General features: G+C 50.0%; 1 long non-coding RNA gene across 1 annotated transcript; it reads left to right on the forward strand.

Moving 5' to 3' along the window:
* The first annotated feature begins 1,424 nt into the window (after positions 1-1,424).
* LOC125513346 lies at positions 1,425-7,807 on the forward strand. Its single transcript, XR_007285872.1, has 2 exons — positions 1,425-4,577; positions 5,157-7,807. It is a non-coding gene; the product is annotated as an uncharacterized LOC125513346 (long non-coding RNA).
* Positions 7,808-14,557: the final 6,750 nt, after the last annotated feature.

A 14,557-nucleotide genomic window follows, 5' to 3' on the forward strand; every position in this document is an offset into this window, starting at 1 on the left:
GTCACCTGGTTTGGTTGTCGAAGGAGTGTTGGGGTAGCTGAAGACACGTGATGAAGAAGTCGCTCCTCACGAGCCGTCAAGACCCAGAGCCTCGGGAGGCTCTGGAGGCTCTGGTGGCCTCTTGAGGACCGTCTCCATCTCCGCTAAGACTGCGTGATGCCTGGCCTCCTGACCTGCTAGGATGCTCCGCAGGTTGCACTGGAAGGCGGGCGCCACACTCAGCAGGCCGAACCACATGCAAACGTAGCTGTGAGGCGGACCCTCACACCGTCCAGCACGCGAAGGCCAGAAGCGCTCTTGAGATGCGGCCCTGTTGAGCCCCGGGATGTCGATGCAGACGCGCAGCTCTCCACCCTCACTTGGATGGGGAGTAGCGCCAGGTGGGCGGCGGTCGCCGCGTATTGCCGTTGCTTCCTGAAGCTCCTGAGCGGTCTTGACGATGAACTCCTGAGCGCCATGCGCTCCTCGCCCGGTGTCCTCCTAAGGGAAACGTGCTGCGAAGCACGCCTCCACGTGGTGCCCGAGCGCCTCCCTCGTGATGTTGGCCAGGTCTGAGGCCCTCCAGAAGGGAGCCCCTGAGCCCTGCCCGAGGAAGGCGTCGGGCACGCTTCCCTATGCGAGGAAGGGAGGCACCCCAGGCGCGGGCGCAGATCCTGAGGTGGCGCCGCTGGAGGCGCCGCTCCCTTGAGGACCAATGCAGAGTAGCTTCTTCTTCTTCTTCTTGGGGTTGGCCTCAGGAGGGTACTGCACATATGCGTTGCCGGGGTCTTCGACTACTGCAGCTTGGAAGGCGTGCTCGAGGGAGCACACCGCGTACCTTTCTTCCTAGGGGACCGTGATGATTCCGCAGCTTCCCGACATCTTGAGGACGTTGTAGCCATGGTGGGTGACTGCCATGAATTTGGCTAGCGCTGGGTACCCAAGGATGGCGTTATACGACAGACGGATGTGGGCGACGTCGAAGTCGATGAGCTCGGTGTGGTAGTTGTCGCGCTGACCGAAGGTAACAGGGAGACGAACTTGGCTTACCGGGGTGGTGGAGCAGTCAGTCACTCCTGAGAAGGGCTTGGTGGGCCGGAGCTGATCGTACGGCACTTGAAGGCTATCGAACATCTCGACGGACAGGACACTGAGCCTTGCGCCGCCGTCGATGAGGGACTTGGTGACTTGGACATTGCTGATGACGGGTGAACAGAGCATCGGGAGAACGCTGGCGGTTGCCGCGCATTTGAGTTGGTCCGCCGAGCTAATGGTGATGGCGTACTTGGACCATCTGAGCGGGCGCGTGGCCCCGATCTTGGGGAGGGCTGCTGATAAGTACATTTCCTATTCATATTTTGGCACACAAACACACTATTTATTGTCATCCAACGATCCATTCTTTCCGTGAACTATGGTATATTTGAATGAAAATCATATAAAAGATCATTTACTTGTCATTTGATTATTTTGCAGAAAAGTACGCAAAGGCACTATAAACTTCAAGATTCGGACAAGTTGGCTATTGAGAAGAGAGAAGGGCAGGAAAGAAGTGAAGAAAGGGAGTTGAGCGAGAAAAATTGAAGTAATCAAGGAGCCAAGCTATAGATGGCAGGACCAACTTTGGAAGAAAGAAGAGAAGTAGCAGGGCCAACTCGTAAATTGGCAGATCATAGGAGGGGATCAAAATCCCTAGCGCAACCTCAATTCCACTCGGGCCTGGCATCTCATCTCTCTCCCTCACCCTTCCTTCTCCACCTCCGGCCGCCGCCATGGCTAGGCCGGCGTGGTGGTGCGCCTCCGCACCATCAGCACACCCACCACAAACATCCACCACTCACCACCAACTTCATCCACCAGCGCCACCATCTCAAGCCACCGCCTCACCTCGCGCGCCTGACCAGACAAGGGCGAGCACGGGCGTCTGGTCCTCCGCGTGACCTCTCCCTCTCCGCCGATCCTCTCTTCCTGATGCCCCTGCTGCTCCTTCTCTTTGCGCCTCCTTTGCTGATTCTCTGCTCTGAACCTCAAGTTGCTGCTGCCACTTCTTCTTCTCTGAACCCAAACTCTGTTGTTCGCTGCTCCTCTTTCTTTGCTGGTGCTTCTTCTTCTCATGCCCCCTGCTGCTTCTCTCCTCACGTCCCTGCTGCTTTTCTCCTCACATCCCTGCTGCTGCTCCATTCCCAATCTTGCTGCTGTTCTCTCTCTCCCTCTCTCTCTCAAATTTCTATAATCTTCAGAAGTGTTATAACTAATACTATGTAATGTTCAGTCTTGATAAGTGTAGTATCCTGCTGCTTGGCTCAGTTTCGAATTTATAATATAAATGCTAAATTAGTATGGCCTGAGTAGTTGATACCTTGTCACTTAGAGAAGTACTTGATCTGTTATACTTTGTTTAGTGAAATAGTAATCTTCATATGTGTGTGGTGTCCTATGAGATATACATATGTGTGTGTTTGTGATGTGATACATATATTCTGTCCTACAACCTTGTTTCTTCCCTCTGTCATACTTGTTGTTATTATACATATTCTTGTCTTGCTGATTTCCTTTTGTTGTTTAAGTAGTAACACCTGTGCTAGTATTATAGTTTCTCAAGTAATGAAAATACCAAAAAGATATTGAGTAAAATCTGAATTTCCCTTTGCTATTTGTCATTTTCTTTGTCAATGATCTTTGGGAACAACCTTGTTAGTTTAGGTTTTATTTTCAGTTTTCATCACCCAATTCTGTGTCACCTAGCTTTAGCCGAGCGTCGTCGCTGATCGTCTAGGCCCTGAGGAGAACTTCGACATCCACAGTTTGGGTGAAATATCCCGCTGTATTTCAATTGATCATTTTGGCGCCGTTGCCGGGGAGTAGCGTAGAGTGACCATGTTAGGCTATAGACTAGGTTTTACTTGTTTTTTCTTTTGTGCTATATATATGTGTGTGTGTGATATATCTCTAACCCCTAACCATTGTTCCAGTTATTTTCTCTTTCTTTTCTTGGTTATTCTGCAGGTTATTGCATCTTTTCAGATATGGCTTACTATTCAGATCATCATGCTTATGCGAGCAACACTACAAATAGCACAGAAAGTATTCAAGAACTGATTAGTAAGATTTCCCATCGATTAGATGATTTAGCTCGGCAGCGAGAAGTAGTTTTTGAAGATAGGCCTAGCTCTTATGATCCTTATTCTAGAGGCCATCCTTATGTTGCTCCTACATGCCATATTTGTGGATTTCAGGGCCATTCACCCGCTGAATGTCAGCGTGGTTACTCTCACTCTCCCGATTGTTATGGCATGAACTTCGCCCCACAGCCTAGCTCATACCAAAACAATTGCTCATATGGGTGGCCTGAAAACTAGAATATGTCATATAGGAGCAACAACCCTGAGATGTCACCATTTGCTTCTAGTAATCATATGCAGGGATTTAGGTACAATGAGGAGAGCAACAACTATGCGCCACAACAATTCTATTCACCTCCTAATCATATACCTCAACACCAGGAGATGTTGCCAATGGAGTTAAATGGTCCTCCATTTGGTCAACCAACACCTTCAACACAAGTGCCCACACAAGATGACTTTGATGATATAGACAAGCTCACATTGCTTAGTCTCGAGTTCACTTGGAGTGCCGAAGATGATCCAATTAGGCCGGTGATACTAGAGGAAATGAAGAAGATCATGAGTGGAAAAGAGCTAGTGGAAGAAGTAAGGAAGATTGAGAAGAACATTAACGCTGGGAGCACTATTTCTTCACAGCTTGAGCTGAGTGTTTCTGGGATATCTCTTGATACATGTGAGGTTCCAACACCTTCATAAGAGATACTTCATATCCAAGAAGAAATTCTCGAAGTCAAGGAACAAGATGGAACAGAGCTTGAATGCCCAAGTGATCAAGATGAAGATCCGTTGCCTATCACTCCTGGAGAAGTAAAAGAAGTTGTTGTAGATGAAGATGAAGAACCTGAGATTCATTTGCCTATTGTCATACAAGAGTGTGATTTGTTAGGTTCATTCAATCCTCTTAATGACATGTCTCCATATGATTTGTTTGCTACTACCTTGCATTGCATGATGCCATCACTTAAGATTGATTTGAAAACTCATTTGCTTGGATATGATGATATATACCCTGTTAGTGGCAGTACTCTCATTTGTGATGATCATAGTTACTTTCCTCGTGCTAGTCCTATGCTTAATTATAAATATCATCCTCATGTTAGTATTGAGCTTGTTGATTCGTATCATACTTGTCATGTTCTTTATAGCTATGCTTATGTACTTGGGTACTCTATTGATGATTTAGAGGGCATTACCCCTTTCACTTGTATGGTCTCTTTTGTCGAGTGCTCTTTCAGGTTTTTGCTACTGCATCGTTCACTACATGCTGACCAGGTTCGAGGTGACATTCCTTGGGACCCCGGTGGATTTAGAGCATGGTGAAGAGGAGAAGCAATGGGCACATACAAGGAAGAGAGAAGCTGGAGCATGCACGAGGATAGAGAGCATGAGGATAGAGAAGCAAAAGCAGGGGAGTCACAATGCAAGAGATGTAGTTGGTGAGATGATCGAGCGAGTGCTACTTCATAGTGCCCGGTGAGCTGTTTCATGACCCATTCTGAACATCATAAATACATGCTGAATTCAATTGCTAGTTGGGTTGCTTGAGCCAGTTATTACTTGTTGTCAAGCTGAAATTCACCTTTGGCATCGTGCTTGATGTGAATTTGTGAACTTGTTTTCTGAATGCCTTGTAAACTAGTGATCTACACCATGCATGCTTGGCTGAAATTAGTGAGAACTATTAGTTTTGAGTGCTCAAATCCCTAGTACACTAGAAAACTTCATCATTTTCTGCATTTACTATGATACACCTAGATCACCATGTTTAGATGCTGAATTTGTGCTGAGTGTGTTCCCATTCAGAGCTATCACCTAACAACTATGGACTAGTATGCTATGTTCCCTAGAGCGGTAGCATGTGAACCAGACATGGAGAAGTGATGATTCCTGTTTTTGTGCTTATATGTGTTGTTCATTTAAGATAAGTAATAATGAATGAATGAATAAGTCTAACTATCTACAGTAGCATGTCATGTTCCCTGGATCGGTGGCATGTGAAATCGGGTTAGCTTGGGCAGTAATTAATAATAAAAAATGTAATTGTCGAACCAGGTGTATACCATGTTCTCTGGATCGGTGGTATGTTCCTTTGGGGAGACAAACAAAAAAACTAATAATTGGTCGAGCCGGGTGTATACCATGTTCTCAGGATCGGTGGTATGTTCCTATGGTGAGTCTACTAATAATATAATCATTGCTTTATCTCTGTAAATAAGTGTTTTAATCACAAGATTTAATTCCAGTTCTTTTTGTTCTCGGGATAATGCTCTCTTTACGAACCATTTGGCACAGTCATCATTTAAACTTGTTGATCCTCTTTTATCATTGTAAAAGTTTAAAATGGTCATGCTTACTAGTATCCTACTGCTTTGTAGAACTCTTAACCATTGATTTTCACTAGCAAAGTTCAAAGCATGCATTGTTTGGAGATCTACTTCACTGGGACATTCTCTAGTCAGTTCGCTGTTCACTACCTTGCTCTTGTCAAATGCCGTTACTTGAGGACAAGTAAAGATTTAAGTGTGGGGGAACTTGATAAGTACATTTCCTATTCATATTTTGGCACACACACACCATTTATTGTGATCCGACGATCCATTCTTGCCGTGAACATATATTTGAATGAAAATCATTTAAAAGATCATTTACTCGTCATTTGATTATTTTGCAGAAAAGTGCGCAAAGGCACTATAAACTTCAAGATTCGGACAAGTTGGCTATTGAGAAGAGAGAAGGGCAGGAAAGAAGTGAAGAAAGGGAGTTGAGCGAGAAGAATTGAAGTAATCAAGGGGGCAAGCTATAGATGGCAGGACCAACTTGGGAAGAAAGAAGAGAAGTAGCAGGGCCAAATCGTAAAGTGGCAGATCAGAGGAGGGGATCAAAATCCCTAGGGCAGCCTCAATTCCCCTCGGGCCTGGCATCTCATCTCTCTCCCTCACCCTTCCTTCTCCACCTCCGGCCGTCGCCACGGCTAGGCCGGCGTGGTGGTGCGCCTCCGCACCATCAGCACACCCACCACAAACATCCACCACTCACCACCAACTTCATCCACCAGCGCCACCATCTCAAGCCACCGCCGCACCTCGCGCGCCCGACCAGACAAGGGCGAGCACGGGCGTCTGGTCCTCCGTGTGACCTATCCCTCTCTGCCGATCCTCTCTTCCTGATGCCCCTGCTGCTCCTTCTCTTTGTGCCTCCTTTGCTGATTCTCTACTCTGAACCTCAAGTTGCTGCTACCACTTCTTCTTCTCTGAACCCAAACTCTGATGTTCGCTGCTCCTCTTTCTTTGCTGCTGCTTCTTCTTCTCACGCCCCCTGCTGCTTCTCTCCTCACGTCCCTGCTGCTTTTCTCCTCACGTCCCTGCTGCTGCTCCATTCCCAATCTTGCTGCTGTTCTCTCTCTCTCTCTCTCTCTCAAATTTCTGTAATCTTCAGAAGTGTTATAACTAATACTATGTAATGTTCAGTCTTGATAAGTGTAGTATCCTGCTGCTTGGCTCAGTTTAGAATTTATAATATAAATGCTTAATTAGTATGCCCTGAGTAGTTTATACCTTGTCACTTAGAGAAGTACTTGATCTGTTATACTTTGTTTAGTGAAATAGTAATCTTCATATGTGTGTGGTGTCCTGTGAGATATACATATGTGTGTGTTTGTGATGTGATACATATATTCTGTCCTACAACCTTGTTTCTTCCCTCTGTCATACTTGTTGTTATTATACGTATTCTTGTCTTGCTGATTTCATTTTGTTGTTTAAGTAGTAACACCTGTGCTAGTATTGTAGTTTCTCAAGTAATGAAAATACCAAAAAGATATTGAGTAAAATCTGAATTTCCCTTTGCTGTTTGTCATTTTCTTTGTGAATGATCTTTTGGAACAACCTTGTTAGTTTAGGTTTTATTTTCAGTTTTCATCACCCAATTCTGTGTCACCTAGCTTTAGCGTCGCTGATCATCTAGGCCCTGAGGAGAACTTCGACATCCGCAGTTTAGGTGAAATATCCCACTGTACTTACAATTGATCATCTCCATCTCCACCACTCCACCACTCCACCCAGTACCACCATCACCTCCATCCACCTGCGCCACCCAGCCATCCATTCACTCATTTCCACCAGCGCCACCATCTCCACCACAGCGCCATCACTCCACCGCCGCACCTCGCGCGCCTGACCAGATGGGTGTCTGGGTACCCGCGCGACCTTGCCTTCTGCCGCTGCTCCTCTTCCCCATCCCTACTACTGCTTCTTCTCCCCTTGCCCCTTCTGTTGCTGCTCTTCCCTGCTGCCTCTCTCTCTTGCTGCTACTATTCTGAACCCAAAACTTGTAGATTGTCATTGCTCCTCCTCCTTCTCCAACTGCAGCTCCTCTTCGCCATGCCCCTGCTTCTGCTTCTTCTTCATGCCCCTGCTGCTCTTCTCTTCTCCGCCTAGCTGTTGCTCCCTCCACTTCTCTCGCTGCTTCTTTTCTGAACCAAAACCCTTGCTGCTGTTCTTCTTCACCAAACTGAACCTACTGCAATTTCTCTCTCTGTATCTCTCCCTCTCGCTGTAATTTCTATTTATTAGAGATGTGTTAGACCTTGTATTATTTAGACTTGTGCTTGTTTGGTTGTTCTCTGTTGATCTGCAAGAACTAGAACAATTTATTGTCACTTTTGTTGATGTGTAAGAACTAGCTATATATGTCATATATATTCTGTACTTGCTGATGATTGGTGTCTAGTTTATTGTTCTTGTGATATAAATGCATATGTGTGTGTTTTTGGTGTGAAACATCTATCTTCTGTCATATAAACTTGTTACTTCCCTCTGTACATGTTTTGTCATGCTACTTCCCTTTTGTGTTAGTTTCTGTTGTCTCTAGTAATAAGAAAACACCAAAAATATAGTGAAGATAATCTGAATCTCCCTTTTGCTTATTTTCATTTTCTTTGTCGTCAACTTTGGTTAGTTCTTGTTACTTTAGGTTTTATTTTCTTGCATTCATAATCTGAACCGCGTTACCTAGCTTTATCCAAGCATGATCATTGACTTGCCTAGTCCCTGAGGAGAACACGACATCCGTAGTTTGGGCATAAAAACCCCACTATAATACAATCGATCAGCTGCATTCACCTCGTGAGAGAACTGCTTGAAGATGCACTGGGAAGCTGGGGCTTGAGCGCCACCCAAGATGCAGGCGATGGCGCGCGGCTCCTGGAAGCCCCCAGCCCATTCGTCCTGATGGTGGTTGTCGTTCCTCCTTGGTGGCGGCGGCAACAGAGGGAGATCAGGGTTGCCCTGAGGACGGTCCTCGCGAGGCGGATCCCACCAGGCGCCGTCATGAGGCTGATCCTGCCAGCAGTCCTCGCGAGGCTGGCCACGCCATTCCTGGCGTGGCCCACGGTCGTCCCAACGTCCTCCACCTCGTCCACATCCTCATCCGTAGCCCCAGTCGTTGCGCTCGGGGCGTCGACCGAAGCGTCCATCTCGGCCCTGAGCTCTTGACAATTGTTGGTGTTGTGGCTGCGCACGTTGTGGAAGGTGCAGAACGTACGGCTGCCCTTGGACGACTCGGGGAGGTCTCGGTTGCGCTTGGTATCTAGTTCTGGCGCTAGTACGGCCACCCCTTTGTGCTTCGCGTCCTTGACCTTGGCCTTCTTCTCCTCTGGATCCGCAGCAGGGAGCTTGAGGAGGGAGAGACGCCCCTCCTCAGCTCTTGCACACTTGGTTGCTATGTCAAACAACTCCAAAGTCGTGCACAACTCCTCATGGATGGCGAGCTCCTCCTTCATCTTGATGTCGCGGACGCCATCGAAAAACGCCGAGATGATGGCCTCGTCTGTCACCTTGGGGATCTTGAGGCGCACGTTGTTGAAGCGCTGGATGTACTTCTGCAGGGTCTCTCCCGGCTATTGCTTGATGTAGCGCAGGTCACCCACATCTGGGGGGCGGTCGCGAGTGCCCTGAAATTGGAGACAAAGTGGTCGCGCATCTCATCCCAGGAAGAGATCGAGCCCGGGGGCAAGTTTAGGAGCCATGAACGGGGGCCGTCCTTGAGAGCCATGGGAAACCAGTTCTCCAAGACCTTTTCATTGCTGTTGGCCGCCTCGATGCTTAGCTCGTAGAGCTGCAAGAACTCCGCAGGGTCGGGGGTGCCGTTGTAGCAAGGAGGCAGGTCCATCTTGAACTTGGCTGGCCAGACGATGCTACACAGCTCAGGAGTGAAGGCGTGGCAGCCTGCCGTGGCCACCGGGGCCCATCGTGGAGGCGGAGCTTGATCTTGGTGCCCCTGCGCCGCCACGGCAAGTGGCGCATGGCCCTGCCATGGCAAGCGGTCCTGACATGGTGGTGCTGGGAGCGGTGGAGCGTTTTCTTGCGGACGGGGAACCTCTTGGCAGCTTCTTTCTTCGTGCACGGGCACACGGCGCGGTGGATCACGCCGTGGGACCACACACCTTGGAGCGAGGACGTCGTCTTGACGCAGAGGAGGCGGAGGCGCTCCATGAGCCACACGTCTCGGTGCGAGGGTGCCATCTTGGTGCGGAGGGGGCGAAGGCGCTCCGTGAGCCACATCGCCCGCAGCCGGGGGCGGGCGAGGCAGCAATAGGGATGGTGCAGGAGAGCCCCCCGCGGCGCTGATGAGCTCGGCGATGCGGTCCAACCAGTCCTCGTAGAGGTCGTCGACCGGGCGGTAGCGCAAAAGCTCGCATGCCATGAGCAGTGTGGCCTGCGCGTCCGTGGGTGCGCGGCGAGCGTGAGACGATGAGTCGGCCAGAGTTAGCGACGGGGTGGCGGTGCGGCCATCTCGACGCATGGAGGGGTGCAACGAGGAAGCTTGCTGCTCGTTTGCCGCTAGGCCGGTGGCGGCGTTGGCGGCGGGTGATGGAGAACAACGGGGAGGCCCGCCGACAGGGGCTATCTGAGCGACACAGGCGGCGAGGGCGGCCCCGCGAGCGTCAACCATGAACTTGGTGGAGTGGCGAAGCGCGGATTCATGAAGGGGAAGGCTTCAGCGCACCCCTACCTAGCGCGCCAAATGTCGGATTTCGGGTTCTGGCAAAACCCTTGAGGTTCGAACACCGGGGTGCACACGAAGATCTCTCCCCCCTCTAGCTCACACACACTATGATCTCAGGGCCTAGCTCGACGGACCCAAAGAACACAAGACACAAGAGTTTATACTGGTTCAGGCCACCAACGTGGTGTAATACCCTAATCCAGTGTGGTGTGGTGGATTGCCTCTTGGGATGAGGATGAACAGTTACAGGGGAAGAACAACCTCCTGAGGAGAGGTGCTCTTGTGCTTGGTGAGTGTGGTGGCTTTGGTGGAATGGATCTGGTCCAAGATGATCGATCTCCGATGTCTCCCCTTTTCTACGGTGGTGGCTAGTCCTATATATAGAGGCCTGGGTCCTCTTCCCAAATATTAGGTGAGAAGGGATCCCACAACGGCCAATTTGAAGGGGGACAGCTAGTACAAGCTATACTGACAAAAGTAGTCTTCGTCTGCCAAAGGCTCTGGTGGTGACACTGTCTTGGGATCCACGGTGACCTCCGTCCTATTTTCCTGCTGGTCTTGGTCATGTTGCACCGATATGGAAACCTTTGCCTGATGCCTCGAGACTCCTCACCTACGCTTGCCTCTTTAGCACCAAAGAGGAAATGAGGACACTGCACGCGCTGGCGCCCGCCTGGCTTCGATCGTCATGGCTTGCGTCACACAAACCTCACGAGGTGTCCCTTGCCTTGATCTTTCCACCCCTCATGAGCCAGCCTGGTGAGGCCGCCCCTGAGGAGGTCTTGCATCTTCTGCCTCGCGAGGCTTGCCCCCTCACGAGGGTCTTGAGTGTTTGCTGGTGAAGATGGGTCGTACAGGGCCGCTGGTGGAGCCATGCTGTGGGCCGCAGGCAGGCAAGTCTGGGGACCCCCGTTCCTAGAACGTCGACAGGTGAGCCCTCTTGGTGCACCTGGGAGCAAGCAGGCATATCGAGGCCCGTCATGTGACCTGGCCACAACCTGAGATGTAAGTAGGGAACAGAAAGGCGGCGTACCCCTGGCTGCAGCATCCAACAGCTCGGTGACGCGCTCCAGCAACGCGTCGCGGCCGCTCTCCATCAGTCGGCATTGCAGTAGCTCCCGCGCCACCACAGGCGCGGATCGCATGCTTGTTCCCGTAGGGTGTGTGGCGCCGTCACTGCTGCGTAGCTTGCGGATCTTGCGGCGGCCCGCGCACGCCGCGGCGTGAGGGCAGCAGACGTCGATCCGCGCTGCCGTGCTCGCGGGTGTTGGGCGGCACGCGGGCCGCCTGGAGCGCGGAGTTGTGGTCTTCTAGAGCGGATGGAGGTGCTCGAGTGGGCCAGGCCGCCTAGCAGTCGGCCAAGGTCCTTGGATCGTCAGACATCAGAGACGCGGGGCGACAGCAGGTCGATCAATGGGGAGGAAAACCTCGGTACACCCCTACCTGGCACGCCAAATGTCAGATTACGGGTTCCAGCAAAACCCTTGAGGTTCAAACACTGGGGTGCGCACGAAGATCTCTCTCCCCCTAGATCACACTCTCGCAACGATATCAAAGCCTAGCACGCCGAACCCGAGGAACAAGGGACACAAGAGTTTATATTGGTTCGGTCCACCGTTGTGGTGTAATACCCTACTCCAGTGTGGTGTGGTGGATTGCCCTGTAGGCTGGGGATGAACAAGTACAAGGGAAGAATAGCCTCATGAGAAGAGGTGTTCTTGACCTCGATGAGCTTGTGCGTGTGTGGATGGTCTGGTTCCTCTCCAGAACTGATGAGGTTCCCTTTCCCCTCTATGCTGGTGGCTGGTCCTATTTATAGAGGCCCAGGTCCTCTTCCCAAATATTAGGCGGGAAGGGATCCCACAATGGCCAATTCGAAGGTGGTCGTGGGCTCCGTGACGCCGTCGTGGGCTCCGTAATGACCTCCGTCCTGCTGGTCTTGGTCTCGTTGCACCGATATGGAAACCTTTGCCTGATGCCTCGGGACTCCTCGCCTGTGCTTGCCTCTTTAGCACCAAAGAGGCAACTAGTACTCTGCACCTGCTGGCGCCCGCCTGGCCTTGGTCGTCATGGCTCACGTCACGGAAACCTCACGAGGTGCCCCTTGCCTTGATCTCTCCGCTCCTCATGAACCAACCTAGTGAGGCTGCCCCTGAGGAGGTCTTGTGTCATCCGCCTCGCGAGGCTTGGCCCCTCGCGAGGGTCTTGAGTGTTTGCTGATGAAGATGGGTCATACCAGGCCGCTGGTGGAGCCACACCCTGGGCCGCATGTAGGCAAGTCTGGGTACCCCCGTTCCCAAAACCCTGACACATTTCCTATCTTTTTTGTATACTAATTTGTATCTAGTTGCTATCATCCACATATACAGAATGGAAAGCATATATACACATATTGAAACAGAACATATAAGAACGGAAAACAAAGTACACACATTGAAACAGAGCAATAAACAAAGCAATATTATGATTGCTGTGAATACATAGAGATCCACGTCGAAATGACTCAAAAAAATAAAATGCGTCCATGAGACCATGACCAGAAACCCTTGCCTACGGTAGCTCTTGGCTCTGCCTGAACTCGTGCACGCGTTCATCTAAGCGGTTGACACGCTCGCGGTACATCTAGAGCGCGATCTCAAGCTCCAAGTTGGCTATTTCATTAGAGATCACCAGCTAGAGGATGCGATGGGCCATGTTCCTCTACTGCGCCCAGGTGGACACCTGGGCCAAGGAGGTGGTCGAGCCTAGCGACCAGCGCGTTGGCATCGAGCGCGCTGTGGACAAGTCGAACGTCGCGACCCATGCGAACGACGCGACGGGCGTCCGGTGCAAGTACGGCGCGGCCGGCCTTTGGTGCAAGTATGGCGCAGAGGGCCTCTGCCCACTCCTAGCGAGGAATGGGGGTACTGATGGGATGTGTACCCAGCTGCGATGCCCTGTCGACAGTAGGCAAGCGCTAATGGATCCGCTCTTGCTGTGCGGCGTGCTGCGCCTCTCGCTTTGCGGTGCTCCAATGGTCTCGTGGTGTCTACTACACAACCTTCTTCTTGTAGACGTTGTTGGGCCTCCAAGTGCAGAGTTTGTAGGACAGTAGAAAATTTCCCTCAAGTGGATGACCTAAGGTTTATCAATCCATGCGAGGCGTAGGATCAAGATGGTCTCTCTCAAACAACCCTGCAACCAAATAGCAAAGAGTCTCTTGTGTCCCCAACACACCCAATACAATGGTAAAATGTATAGGTGCACTAGTTCGGAGAAGAGATGGTGATACAACTGCAATATGGATGGTAGATACAGGTTTTTGTAATCTGAAAATATAAAAACAGCAAGGTAACTAATGATAACAGTGAGCGCAAACGGTATTGCAATGCTTCGAAACAATGCCTAGGGTTCATACTTTCACCAGTGCAAATTCTCTCAACAATAATAACATAATTGGATCATATAACAATCCCTCAACATGCAACAAAGAGTCACTCCAAAGTCACTAATAGCGGAGAACAAACGAAGAGATTATTGTAGGGTACGAAACCACATCAAAGTTATTCTTTCTGATCAATCCCTTGGGCTATTCCTATAAGAGTCACAAACAGCCCTAGAGTTTGTAGTAAAATAACACCTTCAGATACAAATCAACCAAAACCCTAATGTCACATAGATACTTCAATGTCTCCTCAAGTATCCGCGGGTATGATTATACGATATGCATCACACAATCTCAGATTCATCTATTCAACCAACACAAAGAACTTCAAAGAGTGCCCCAAAGTTTCTACCGGAGAGTCAAGACGAAAATGTGTGCCAACCCCTATGCATAAGTTCACAAGGTCACATAACTCGCAAGTTGATCACCAAAACATACATCAAGTGGATCACGTGAATATCCCATTGTCACCATAGATAAGCATATGCAAGACATACATCAATTGTTCTCAAATCCTTAAAGACTCAATCCGATAAGATAACTTCAAAGGGAAAACTCAATTCATCACAAGGAGATAGAGGGGGAGAAACATCATAAGATCCAACTATAATAGCAAAGCTCGTGGTACATCAAGATCGTGCCATATGAAGAACACAAGAGAGAGAGAGATCAAACACATAGCTACTGGTACATACCCTCAGCCCCGAGGGTGAACTACTCCCTCCTCGTCATGGAGAGCATCGGGATGATGAAGATAGACACCGGTGATGGATCCCCCCTCCGGCAGGGTGCTGGAACAGGGTCCCGATTGGTTTTTGGTGGCTATAGAGGCTTGCGGCGGCGGAACTCCCGATCTAGGTTTCTTTTCAGGGGTTTCTGTATTTATAGGAATTTTTGGCGTCAGTCTCACGTTAGGGGTGGTCTCCGAGTCATCCACGAGATAGGGGGCGAGCCCAGGGGGGTAGGGTGCGCCCTCCACCCTCGTGGATGGCTCGGGACTCTTCTGGCCCAACTCTTTTACTTC

This window comes from Triticum urartu, chromosome 6 (genome assembly GCF_003073215.2).
Source record: "Triticum urartu cultivar G1812 chromosome 6, Tu2.1, whole genome shotgun sequence".
Lineage (NCBI taxonomy): Eukaryota > Viridiplantae > Streptophyta > Magnoliopsida > Poales > Poaceae > Triticum > Triticum urartu.